This window comes from Thermobia domestica, chromosome 3 (genome assembly GCF_964235325.1).
Source record: "Thermobia domestica chromosome 3, izTheDome1.hap1.1, whole genome shotgun sequence".
NCBI classification, from domain to species: Eukaryota; Metazoa; Arthropoda; class Insecta; order Zygentoma; family Lepismatidae; genus Thermobia; species Thermobia domestica.
In genome coordinates this window covers 260,273,774-260,288,483 of record NC_137456.1, presented here as the reverse complement: position 1 = coordinate 260,288,483, position 14,710 = coordinate 260,273,774, and the positions used below count along the sequence as shown (strand labels likewise).

The 14,710-nt window shown below is 34.7% G+C and overlaps 1 protein-coding gene across 1 annotated transcript in view; it reads right to left on the bottom strand.

Annotated features, from left to right (window-relative positions):
• Window positions 1–14,710, bottom strand: part of LOC145681035 (relaxin receptor 2-like) — a 1,105,974-nt gene that overhangs the window by 800,112 nt on the left and 291,152 nt on the right. The gene's annotated exons all lie outside the window — the stretch shown is intronic.

The window sequence follows — 14,710 nt, the reverse complement described above, 5'->3', positions numbered from 1 at the left end:
GATTTTCAATCAATATAAAATTTCAATATAATGAACGTGCGATTAGTTTTCTCGAATAAAGATCACGTGCACCACTGAGAGCTCAGGAATAGACACTAGCTGAGTAATAATAAATCTCTCGGCCTCCAAACCTGATTTCGTCGCCACCGAGGGGTGACATTTTTCCTGGGGCACAAACAGATAGGTAGAGGTCTGCGCGGATGCGGATATCCGCATCAAAATGGGTATTTGCGGATATATATCTTTTCTGTGCGGATAGCGGATAAAGTTGCGGATAATATTTCCTACATTTTTCTACCTAAAAAATGCTGTGAATTTTCTGATAATGATGGAAATAGCACTAGAAACGTTCGTTTTGAATTAAAAGTTTTAAAACCAGTTTAAAAATACTAAAATCAAAATACAAGTGTGTTTGAAGCTTGTGAGCCAGTGACAGCAAAAGGACAAAAAATGACACGAGAGAGTTGTCCTTTTATTGCTGTTTTCAATATTTTTAGCAGCCGTATTGTAGGTGAATGACATCTCTAACCTAAACACAAAGAAACGACAGGCCCCATCGCTACTCCTCAAGTTCCGCTATTTGCTGTAAAAAAGAAAAATAATTGCCGCCAAAGCCCCTCTGATAAAGCTGAAAATTTTTAGACCATTCGCCTTGAAGAGGAAGAAATGTCTTCAAATATAGTTTTTCTAGCCTGAGAGGTCAGGAACCAAAACCCTAATTTAAAACACCTCATCCACTTCCATAAACTGAAAACTGGTCAGCAGAATTATCTTTGCCTTTTGTGACAAACTGAAGAAGCGCGTAGGTCACCGAAATAGTAAACAAATTACGTCATACGGTCATCTTTCTCTCTCCCTCTCTCTTTAAAAAAAAGAAAAAGAATGAAAATATCTTGTTCACTGTTTCCTTTGAAGTACAGCAGATGCTGAATGCACATTTGCGACCCCACAGATTTCTCTCTTCGGAGAGGTGCCACGGACCTCAATGAACATTCCGTGGGATTGGAGTTTTATAACAGCAATTGTTTTCCTTTCTCTCTTTCTTCTTGTGTGTATGTGTATATGTATGTATGTTGAGGGCCTCTGTTAAAGAAAGAAAGAACTAATGCGTTGTTTCTCCTCCCCCAAAATGTGTCCAACAATGAGTGGGGGCTGCAAAGAAAAGCAGTAAATTCTAAACTTCCTATATTGCCTCTTCCCGAAATTAACAGTATAGACTTCCCATTTGTATTCGAAGTTATTTTCACTTGTAGTTTCAGTAAAAGCGTGGTCGTGAAAGCTTGAGTTGATTTTGAGTTTAACGTCCCGTTCAACAGCGAGGCTATATGAGACGTGGACCTACTGATTAACGTGGAATCCGAACCACATGAGCTTCCGCCGGGAATTGAACCCGGGTCTCCCACGCCAAAGGCGCATACGCTAACCGCTTAGCCACGAAGGAGCTTGGTCGTGAAAGCATACATTGTATTGCGTTGTTAGTTTCGTCACTTATTTTTTAAGTTTAGTGCAATTTCTGGTGCTAGTATCTGTTCGGGATATGTAGATGTGTTTGCGTTCCTGTGGTTAATTTTTATTTTTTAATAACGATTATTTCTATTTCGCCTTTTTGTTTAGAACAAATGCCCCTTTTTTATGACTAATGATGAAGTTTAAAAACTTAGTGACGTGCTCTAAAATTAGTCGATTGAGGGGATATTACCTACGTGGCATTATTTTGGTCCGATATCTGTATTTGAAGATCTTGGGTAAGTACATAAATTGTTCATTAATTTCTAATTTGTATCTGCACGGTTTATATTGCATTTTATTTATCGTAGTTGATATTTGATCACAAGGAAACTGATATATTGTTTCGTTTGATTCAGAAAACTACGTGTATTATAGAATATGTAAGTTGTATATATTTGCTATGTCATTATCTGCGGATGCGGGTGCGGATAGAGATGTTGCGGATGCGGATAGAGATGCTGCGGATGCGGTACGGATGCGATATTTTGTATCCGCGCAGACCTCTACAGGTAGGTCTGCAGTATCCATGACAATTTATTCAAATTACAGCACAAAGTTCTTCAATTTCTTTGGTATTATCCTTTATTCAGTTCTGAGAGTAGAAATTTTGTAACCCTGTTTTTTTCGAGGCCCTTATGGGTGAGGACCCCGGGACAGTCCCCCAGTTGCTCCTGCCTAGCTACGGCTCTGGATATGTGCTTATGTAATGCTTACGACCTTATGAACTTGTATAAGAAACAGAATGTACTTAAAGTGAGACGCGAACTATGCGAAACATCGGATTTTGAATCTAACTTGCTAGGTGATCCAATCCGAGACCACACATAGCAAAGATGAGTGCCGTAGCTCCCACCACAAGGTTCAGAAAGTTCGTGTTATAAAGTGTCACTTGAACACAGAGATGTGAAACGGTAATAAAGCATTTGATCAATTTCAAACAAAATATATTGTAATAATAATTTACTCTATTTGTTAAGTTAATGAACGTTATATTCTACTTTTAAAATGACAGTCAAAGCCGAATGTATTGGATAATAAATGAGAAATTGTAAAATTTTAATTTCGGTACGATTAAATAATTCATGCTGCTATGTGTTGCGTTATCCGTTAGGAGCTATTGAACAATTCTGATTCAAAGGAAGGAAATAAATTACTGTATAGTACTGGAGTTAATTTAACAGTTTAATTGTATAGGCAGTACTGAGGTTATATGAGACAAAGTTTATTACTGAAAGTGAAATATGGGTTACTATTAGAGTTTTATCCCAGATATGATATACCTACTGATGATTGCACTTGGAACACACGCATGGAAAGCATTAGCGCTACAAATTAGCTATGAAGAGGTATATCACACCATAATTCTAAGTCAAGAATGAAGGCAAAAAATAAGAAGCGGAAACCACAGACTGTACAATAATAATACTTTCACAATTTTAATATTACACTTTATTTCGAGACTTTTGAGACGAGACCGAGACTTGGCACTCGAAACCTAGATCGAGACAACTATTTATCAACCGAGACGAGAGTGAGACTGTACAAAGTCTCGTCTCGATACCATCCCTAGCAGAGTACCTAGAAAGAAAAAACACCGACACGATATTGCCCATCACAAGCTTACTCAACGACTTACCACGCGAGCCGGGAACCCGATGCTCTAGAGCTAAACGCTCTACCACTGAGCCACCATGCCCCTGTGATTATAAATTGAAATATAAAAAACCTTCACTAATGCTTTAGAGGTGATATTTCGGCTGGTTTTGGGTCCTTGGATTTTTCCCGGTCACTGAATCTGTCAGGGTCATAATGGGTCTGAAAAACGAGACACAGATCCGAGTGGTCCAAAGAAAAGTCATGATTTGTGTGATCTGTGCTATCATTATTTGACAGGCGTTCGCTTAGCATCCCTTTATCGTTAGATCGGCGTTTTTCTTCCAAGACCACAATAAACATTTTTGAAAGAAGTGCCTCTCAGTCACTGATAAAAATGACAATGTATCACTAATTAGTTCGTTTTAGAATCATTAGTCTCTTTCTCATATCACAAGTTGCTGGTCATCATAAACGCCTTTGCATGCATTAATGATTTCTATTTATAACATGAGCAAATTCTTTATGGTTGACGATGAAGATACAGTAGAAGTACATAAAGCAGAGTAGAAGTGCCTGAATTATAAACTGTTCTGAGTTTCAAATAGTTTGTCTGAACAAGTCTTCAGTGGGTACATAAGGTATGTGCAACTAGAAAGACAAACTACTTCAAATTCTGAGAAGTTCTTTTTTTCTAATTAACATTTAAGTACCAATTAGTGTGTATAAACACTACTTAAGTCTTCATCACAAGAAATTTCTCAAAAATTTGAAATGATTTGTCTTTCCAGTTAGAGATGCTTTATAGATTTTTATATGCGTGGTCACCAAGGAAATACCATAAAATTGGTATATTTGTGCAACTTACAGAGAGGAAAAATTCAAAAAGAAGGCAAAAGAAAGAACACAGCAGAAGATAGAAAACCACTTCACTCTCTACAACATATATTAATCACAAGAATGAATAATAAATTGAAAGTTTTCAATAATATTTCCATTAAAAACTGATGTAAAAGTAGTTTATAAGAGGTTTTTTTTTTTTTAACAAACGAAAAACGTCTGGCAGAATTACTTTTTTTTTTTTTTTTTTTTAGTATTACGTATTAATACTATTGAAAGTAAACGTAAAAGTACATGGAAGTTCGTCGAGATCATAATACTGCAAATTATGGATGCGTTAAAATATCAAATAATATTTTCGATAAAATGGACACTTTCAAATATCTAGGATCAATATTAACAGACCATAACCATATTCACGAAAAAAATTAAATATTGGCTAAAAGCAGAGAATTCGTGTTATTATTCAGTTCAAGATCTTTTGTCGTCGCGAATTCTGTCGAGGAATTTGAAGGTAAAAGTATATAAAACGACAATCATGGCTGTTGTTCTGTAGAGTTGCGAAACATGGTCGCTTACTCTAAGAGATGGACGTGGACTGAAAGTATTTGAGAACAAGATCCTAAGATGAATATTCTTACCCAAGAGGAACGGGAATGGAGAATGACGGAAACTTCGTAACGAGGAACTACATAATTTATACGGTCTACCAAACATGTTAGGGTCATCAAGTCTAGAAGGCTTAGGTGGGTAGGTCATGTTGTCAGAATGTAAGCAAGCAGGAACGCTTTCAAAGTTTTAACTGGATCCAGTTGGCTGAGGTTAGAAGGCCATTTAGAGCTTTCGCAAATGCGGCATTGAAACTCCGGGTTTCATAGGCCATAGAGTTAATTAGTTATTAGTATCATTTCTAGACCGATTTATTTCTTTTTATCCAACTGTAAGAGCAACCTAACTAAATGGTAAAGAGGTTCAGATGAGAATATTCAGGTTAAGTCAAAAGTCAGGTTATACAGAGATTTATAGTAAATGTTAAATGTGTATATCTTGAAATGTACAACTTTTCAAATACAATTGCGTGTAACAAGGACACTTCAAAACTAGCAAAATTCAATGATTCCTTGTTACTTTTAATGAGTGACACGCAAACAAGGATGCTCATAGTGATCTTGGAAAACAAAATGTTGATGGAAATATAAAGTCAAGTGCTACATTCACCGACATGATCCAGCTGGCTTTTTCAACGACATCGCTGAGTTTACTGAGCATGAGTAAGACTCTGCCTCGATCATTGAAGATTAAAAAGATTATAAAATGTGGCCCATTAAGGAAAGCAAAACCCCTTGACAATAGGGTGGAGCGTTTTGCACTTTTGTTGGAAATTCAATGACGGCTAGTGCGGAAAAAGTGCCATTAAACCAACCCCAAATACTTTACGCCAAGCCCATGTTGTGCAACAAAGTCGTAATTAGTCAGCAATTGTTTGGCATTTACGTTTTATTGTTTGAATATCCATAAAAATAAAGTTCAGATCTAACTAATGCTATATTACTTACCTCTGTACTCCAAGTAATGACGATTCTGTGATGTTATAACGGAGAACAGAAAAAAATTCTTCAGACTGGCAAAAACAATCTTTATCTAATAGACGCCATAATCTACAAGTTACAAATTCCATATGAAGGTGGCAGCTGCATCCATAGGTCGCTCTTATATGACAGCAGCAACAGCTCATTATGTTAATTAATGAAGGAGTTATATGCAGTTCGTTAACCAGCCCCTGCTGCCAACTAGCCCCGGTCTCCCCTATTTTTGCAAGTGATATAAAATTCTGTTATTCGTGTCAATGGCGTTTGTTATTCCTAATAATCCCTTATTTTTTTCGGCCCCGGTTAAAAGCTACGCCAATAACCTCAACATTCAACACAACTTTTATTCGCTCTGGTGCATCTTTCTTAACATTTAAATGCAATTTTCAAACATTTACTCACAGCATAGTCGAAAATCCATAAAATGTCAGAGCACCAACTTTCCCCTTACCGCTCTATGTCTCTGAAACGGTTAAGATCGAGTTTTTTTTTTTTTTTTTTTTTTAATGGAATTCACTGTTCATAAAACCAATTCGATTGCGCATAAACTTGTCCACAATTTTGTGTCACACTTGAATCGGTTTCCTTGTTAGTATACTAAGTCAAAATACATTCTTAAATGGAATAAGTTTGTAGTAACTAAGTGTTCCGCCCATTGTATCATCTAAAGAGCGATATATCAAAGTAGATGCAAGCCCAAAGAATACCTTAAATATTATTTTGGTCCTGCATCCATGAATAAAATGACAGTAGTTTAGTATATAATCCACATCTGTAACAAACACATACAATTAGGTTACCATGAGGTTAAACATTCAGTTACACAAATATGAATGCTCAACTCTAGATATGATTACGCTCCTTATCCTATTTTGAAATAATTAAATGAAAATACAGTTTTTAAGATGCTATTAATCGGCAAATTGTTTCCACATATTAAACACCCGATAGCGCAAGTAGTAACATCTATTGCGTCAGGGAGATAACCGATAGCGCAAGTAGTAACATCTATTGCGTCAGGGAGACAGGTAATAGCGCAAGTAGTATCTATTAGTGTGACTGTTTATTATTACGATTAGCCTGTGGCACCGACTGTCAAGTAAAGGTTCCAAATGGATGAATCGAGTTGCTGGATGAGACATAGTGTGACTGATAGAGGATGTGAAAATATGTATATGTGCAAAGTTATAGCGGCTGAGCGCCATAAGAAACGGAAGGGCTCGAAGCTAGTGGGAGAGGGGCTATACTATGTTTTTGAAATACATCAAATGTACTGTTGAATCGCGAAAATAGTTAAAGATAGACAATGCAAAAAGTGGCGGTTTCACATATTGGCAAAAGAAGAATGGGCAGAGTATATCACGAACCTCCCCACCATCTTGAAATCCGCCATTTTGAAATTTGTTATTTTTTTAAAATGGAGAGGTAGTCGTGTGATATATCAACTAGGGCCAGCATGTTCTTAAAAATTCAATTATAAACTTTAGTGATTGTTATCTGTACTTATTTGCAAGATTCTGATAATCTATATAGGTATTTATGAAAATCTAGGAGACTGATACTCGTATGTTGAAAGTTTGGATTATCACGAAAACACCTGTAAACATATCTATGAGCCAAGAAAACTAACCGTAAAATTTGATATTCAATGGTGAAACGTGATAATAATAAGGTAATAATATACAACTTGGATATTTATATGAAATTCTGAAATCAAAGAAAAAACCTATTAAAAGAAAATCTCCCTTTATTATTTGTAAAGATGCAAATTGTAAATCATTACCTCTTAAATTGCAACAATAGATACCTGTCTTACGACAATGAACCAAACAGCAGCATATGCGCAGTACTTGGTAGGTGTATTTTGTCATTCATTCAATAGATTCAAATAAAGGTCTTTCGAAAACAGGACAATTTGAAAAGTGATACTATGACAACTGGCACAGAAGACCCCGTCGACAAAGATACAAAAAGAAAAAGACAAGTAAAATATGTACCCGTTAACGATGGTGGGGCTTTTATAATAAATGTCCTTGCAGCAGTTAAATAAAAGGGTTATATTTGGACATCGTTATGCTTATTAAATGAAACGGCTTATTACTGAGAAATAAATATTGGCTCCTCAATTAACTATCAAGTAACTCATTCAGTAACAGAGCTATCATGTGTTATATCACAAAGAGAAGTATGAAGATGAAAATGCCATTACACACACTGGCAATTTTACACAGTTATTCTTGTTCTCTATAAACTTGAGCTGAGTTTTGTAATGAATATATATTAATCAGATTCTAGAACTTCATTATTTTCTAAAACCATTGACGTGAAGCGTTAGTTGGGTCATTCAGATAAACTTGAAAATTTTTCAATTTATACATATTTCTGTGCTTTATATATTATGCTTCATACTAAATAAATCTCTCCAATTCTCTTGAGCAGTGCTGACTGGTTGGGTTTTGAAGTATTCATGTTAGACCCTTAGAACATGCACTAGTTAAATACAAGTGATGGTGTATCTTGTAGAAACGAGTTCTTTCAAAAGGGTGTATTTCACCATCTTACCTTTAATGTATAGGTATTTCAATCTCAAACAGAGTAATTTTTTAAGCCAGAAAGAAAATGTACAGAGTGTTTAAAGTTGAGTTGAATTTGTGGGTTTAGCGTCCCTTTCAGCAACAAGGCTATATGAGCCTACTGATTAACATGGAATCCGAAAAACATGAACTCCCACCGGGAATCAAACCCGGGTCTAAAACGCCAAAGGCGCATACGCTAACCACTTAGCCACGAATGAGCTTAGCATATTTCAAGATTATTATTTTTAATGTAGGTTATCTTAAAACATATTCCATGAACTGACCGTATTTAACTCACCCTTCATCCGCAAGCTAAGCCCCAAGCAATACGCTTCATTTGCCTACGAGAAAGAAAACCTGAGGCTATCTTGTCTCCAAAAGGAGTTGCAAAGCTGATGTGTCGGAAAGCGTACGTTTATATTGCAAGAATCCTGTCTCATCCTATAAAGTATGAAGTCACGAAAATTCTGTCTCGTTTCATCTCATGGGCAACCCTGAAAGCAACCCATTATGTTTAATGGGAATCCAGGAGTTTCTAGATTTCTTTTTCTTTTCCTTTCTTTAGCTAGGGATGAATTTACCCCTTTGCCTCTGACTGATTTCAATTCTAGGGAGTAGATAAAATTGGGTAAGTTTCAAAAGAGGAAACAACATACATCGTAAGAATTTTGTTTATTTTTATTGAAAGTTATCGCGTTAAATATACACACCTGCCTCTGATTAATTTAAGCCCCTAAGGAACAGAAGTTATATTTAAGTCTCAAAGAAAGCACACCTTATGTTCCATGAAAATCTCGTGATTTTTTTATTACATTCATTGTGAAACATATCTTCCAAAATGGGTATTCTTGGTATTTATCAACCTTAAACAATGGAGTAATTAAAAAAAAACACACAAAGAAAAATAGACTCCAATTTTCAGCAAAATCCAATCATTTTTACTGAGCTTATTATGGAAAAAATGTTTTGTTACCATACAAAATATGATGCATTTTACTCTCAGGTCGCTCTTCCTTTTCTTTCTTTCTTTTTCTTTTAACATGATGTATACCCCTACCAGTATTTCTAAATTTCTAAGCCTCAAAGAAAATGTATACCTAGTTTCGCTAAAATTGGATATAGTAGAAGAAAGCTAAGATGAAACAGACAGACATACAGACGCAAACGATATTGGGTCAAATAGTAGAGATTTGCATACACTGGCTTCGAATACCCGTAAAATTGAAACTAACTGCACAAAATTACGAGTGACGAAATAAAGAAACATTTTACATGCTAAAACGTTTAGGTCTTCTATGTTCTTCTAAGCATTAGCTCCAACACAGCGAAAATTTCGTTTGCAAGTAGTCTGCAACGTAGAAATCACTCGTCCAAGATTTTACGGATTAATGACTGTTTACGAACATTGAAGAGTAAAACTGTATAACAATATTGCAAGATACTAAAAAACTATTTTACCTGGAATTGTTTTTACAATGTGCAGTAGTATAACATGGTCTATGGCAGCCACCGCCTTAAAGTGTAATTTCAGTAACTTTATGGACTGAACTTGAGCTTCCTGTATGTGTGTAGCTACGTGTTCGATCCGTAGTAAGGTACTAAACTTCGGATAAAATCCGAGTAGATGATCAAATCTCATTTTAAATAATAAATTCCATCTCCTACAGCGGTAAGGAAAGTTACATATAACTTGTATCATTCACTTAATCCACAGTCAGTATTTCCATGTTTCTAGTTAATGATAAAATATTGTTTCAATTTATCAGTGCTTTGATTTTTTTTTAACAAAATTAACATTCAAGTAAACTTACCTTTTTGTTGGATTCCCTCACCATCCATGACACTTCACTTTAAATTCATTTGACATATTTTCCTAGAAAAAAATCCCAGCTTTCAAAGTTACTCAATGACTGTGATTAGCTATCTCTCGGGTATGCCCTTCATTAAAACTCTTTTTTATATGATTGCTTACAAACTTTTAGTTGGCAAACTAACTTTATTTTTTTTCTGGATTTCGCCAAAAACCAATTCATTGATGCTCTTTGCGTCGTTGCCTTTTCTTTTGGCACCTCTGCATTTATCATCAGTCCTCATACATAATCATAAAAATGTTCTTTGAAACGAGAAATTAAACTGTAGATTCTGTTAAACCTTAATTTCTGTTTGATTTTCAGAATTCATTTGAAAATATATATTCTAGTATGTGTACTTCAGCAACTGACAAAAATTTCATTCTCACTAAAAGCGTAGTTTGCTGCTTGATATGAGGTGACACTGAAATACAGTTGAATTATTATATTCTTAATTTGAGACATAACATTTTGAAATTTATATTTAAAAAATGAAAGGAATATGTTTGGTTTAACGTGATTAAATATTATAAATACAACAAAAATATTATTGTACGAAATTTCTAGGTAGAAGAAAAGTGCATTCGTTTTTAATTTAAATCAGTTGAGAATGCTCCAAGAGCATTGCCAGGACGAACTTAAAAAGAATTTATTTTTTTCTTATTAACTTCTACAAACTTTATACCAATTGTTCTATGTACTTTATTATTATACACATTAAACAATTCTTGTAATATATCTATCCATTTATAATTTCCTTCAGTACTAATTTTTTTCCACATGTTTTGTTTAAGAGTTATGTTAAAATGTTACATGATTTGTTGTTTTACGAAAACACGCGCTCAAAATGGAGGACTCAAAATTGAAAAGTTGACAAAATATCATCTCTCCATAAATTATGGTTCCCGAGATATGGCTCCCGAAATCCGAACATTTTTTGGCTAACATCTCGGGAGCGGTAAGAGTGACGTGAAAAATTCTATCACTTCTTTAGATAGTTTTTGATGCTCTATCAAATGGACGGCTCAAAATTGAAAAATTCCCAAATAGACACATACACAGGCAGAGAATTCAGTAACTAACTTTTTAAGTTCGTTGAAAAGAATAAATAACCACAAAAAACTGTGGTCGTATACAATTGTATGTCTTCAGCTGAACTTATCCGATCCTGAGCAAATTTGACGTGGAATTGTTTAGTATGCATATGAAATATTTTCCTTTTCTCTTTCTATATGTTTTTTCTCTTTTCTTTCTTTTCTTGAGTTTAGTGTCCCACGATTATATGCACTCAGGCTAAGAAAGATTGTGATGATAACAATGAACGAAACATTGAAATAAAAAAAGTGGAAGGACACGGGAGAACTCCGAGAAGCAACACGCACATAATGTTTGTCCATTATAAAGCCACTTGGAAAGAGGTGAGATCAAACCAGGGGACCTGTGCACCAGAATTGAGGGCTCTATTACGGAGTTACTGCGATCCCCAGAAATATTTTTCTGTGCAAACTTTCCCACCAATTATTGGCCATCGAAGAACTACCGATCATGTCAATGGTAAAAGTATACACGCTTAGATAAACTTCTAGTTTGGGTTTTTAATACTAATTTGAGGCCATGGAATCCAATACAACTATTTTAAAGCATATCCGTCCATCGGATAACAAGAAATGTGACCTCAAAGTTGGTTTGTTTATATTTATTTATAGTTGAACTTTGATGATAATTTTCTTATGAACCCATGAATGAATATCATGTGTTTTAAAATAGCTCAATTGGATCCCTCGTCCTCAAATTAGTAGGCCTATATTTAAAGTACAACTAGAAATTTATCTAAGTGTAGGCACTTGTACCGTTGGCATGAGCGGTAGTTCTTTGCACTTAGTCAAAATTTCCCCCAAAATTTCACGAGTTGCTTTTTAAAGGAAAATACAGTAATCAAATTTGTTAATTTGAGATTAAACGTTAAGTAAATGAAGTGTGTGCTTATAGTAGATTTGAAAAAATTAACGAAAGATTTCTTTCTGTATTCGGGAAACTCTTTCCTAGTTTAAACTGCGTTAAATAAAGAGTTTCGCGACAGCTCATCAACTAATGTAATACTGTGACGTAGAAGGAAATGTGGATATTAACAACGCCTGATGGAAAATGATTGGAATCATTCGAAACATGCGTAGAAGAATAATGTAGATATATAACTGGTGAAACCAAAAAAAGAAACGAACTGTTAGAGAAAATTGGAGATACAGAAGCGATAAAGGAGATAGAAAGAAAAGAAGAAAACTAACAGATTCTTATATTTCAAACAATTTGTTCTTTTTATATTCTTTTAAATGTTTTTATTCAAATCTAAGTGAGCATTAAAGCCCAGATTTCCTGCAGAATCTATTTCTTCAAAAATATATACAGAATTACCAATCTCGCATCTTAAATATTCACTCAAATATTGTGTTGCCAGTTGTTTACATGATCTCGTAGCACCTTCTTATACAGGATAAATACGTCTCCTGTAGGATGTTGAAACAATTTCATCACACAAAATCATCTTACACAGGATAAGCATTGTCCTCTTGGTTACGTTTTCCTCTTTTCTACTCGCAACAGCTCACATATGCGCTCAATTCTAGCTTAATTACAATAAGAATCCATTGAATGAAAACTGTTTAAAGTACTATACAATGTATGCGTGATTCTAAAAGAATATATCTATTTGAAACACACCGAGCTTGTACAACTCCGAAAGTTTTCACATTTACTTACGAATGTCTAAAATTTATCTACAAATGTTCAATGTGTTCTTCATTACTGGCACAAACAACATCAGAGTGGTATACTGGAATTGAGGAATCGTAAAAAGAGGACTAAAGAGCTCCATTGAAAGTAGTCTTTAGTTTTCATTCCAATTACACACTGTCGCAAGATCGGATTTACTCGTCATTTGGCCTAATTCCCATTTTACCTAACAGTTGATCAGCTGTCTGTCATAGATAATAATCACATCCGCCACTTTAGGTGAAATGCTAATTACCATTTGGCCTAATTCCTGTTACGCCTAACGATTTTATCAGGAAAGAAATACCCCTATATAGATGATCTGATAGTATTTCCACACTTATGCATAAATAAGTCACAGAAACTTACATACAAAAGCCCTTGTTGAGAAAAGCAACGATTACACAGGCATACACAAAAAATAAAAGTTCTGTGCACCGGCCGCCAGAGTATGGATTCGATGTATTTTGTTACCAGGATCCAAATTTTGAAATCCCAGGACGACAACAGTGTCAATTTCTTTGTTATGGGCGAAAAATTTGAGTGATGTTGCATAGGGAGAATACAAGTAACACAAACATATAACAAAAAAAAAAAAAAAAGTTCTGTTCAGCGGACTCCAGCGTATGGATTTTATGTATTTTGTTACTCTCAGAATCTAGCTTTCGAAGGACGAAAGATTTTGGATAGGGAGAACACACGTTTTTCGCCCATAAAACAAAATTAACACGATTAATCGTCCTAGAGTTTCGAAATTTGAATTTTGTGGAACAAAATACATAGAATCCATACCTGATGTCTTTTTGACAAAGGGTATCTACTGTTATGTCTGCTGATGAATGACAGTGTGTGTATTCACACTGTATACTTACAATATTTTATATTTTAAATATCTTTTGTTATAGTTATTTGAAATAAGTATCATTTCTTTGAGTAAACTTAAGTTCTTCATTATGACAAGCTGTTTATTTGCTTGTAGTAATTTCTTTAATGTATTTTTTTTTTTTTTTTGTATATGTGAAATATTTTATGCTATATTTATTTGAAATAAATGTGGCTTTTGTATGTAAGTTTCTGTCACTTATTTATGTATAAGTATGGAAACACTCTCAGATTTTCTATACAGGGAGTGTTGTCTTCCTGATAAGATCGTTAGGCGTAATGGGAATTAGGCCAAATGGGAATTAACATTTCACCTAAAATGGCGGATGCGATTGTTATCTGTGATTGAAAGCTGATAAACTGTTAGGCAAAATTGGAATTAGGCAAAGACACTTGCAAGACCGAATTATTAGACCGATGACACCTGCATTTAATAGTATTTAGTTAGAGATTAAAATATATTCTTTGCAATGATTTTTCTCTATCCAAATAGCAAGATAATTACATTCTCTCTTAAAATTACTATTTTCTATGGTTTAAGACCCATTTGACGAAAGTCATCAATTAATAACAGAAGCAGTTACAATACAAATAACTTTATTCTGATGGGCTACATAGAATAATTCTTACACAAATATAAGAAGAAAGGGCACAGGAATGCGTTCTTTGGTTTTTACAATAGAATTCAGCGCCCCTTTCAACATAGAGTTACATGAGACGTGAACCTTCAGCTTAATGTGGTATCCCAACCATATGAGTTCCCACCAACAATCGAACTCAGGTCTCCGTGCCAAAGACCCGTAGGCCTACGCTAACCACATATAAGCACGAGAGAGAACGGGAGAGGGGAGTACAGATCTTGGACGTTATTGGAAATGATAATCTATACAAAAGACAAAAAAAGAGTTTAGTTAGGATCGTTGTTTCAATCCCTCGTTTCATAGATTGGGTTCGCGCTTTGCAGATTGAGACACAGAAGATTAGAATTAGAGATATCTATGCTTTTGGCCATATAATTTCAACTTTATTTATTTATTTTTTTTTTTTTTCATTTCTTCAAAGCGTAATACTGTCAGAAGTAGGATGCTACTGACATGAGACA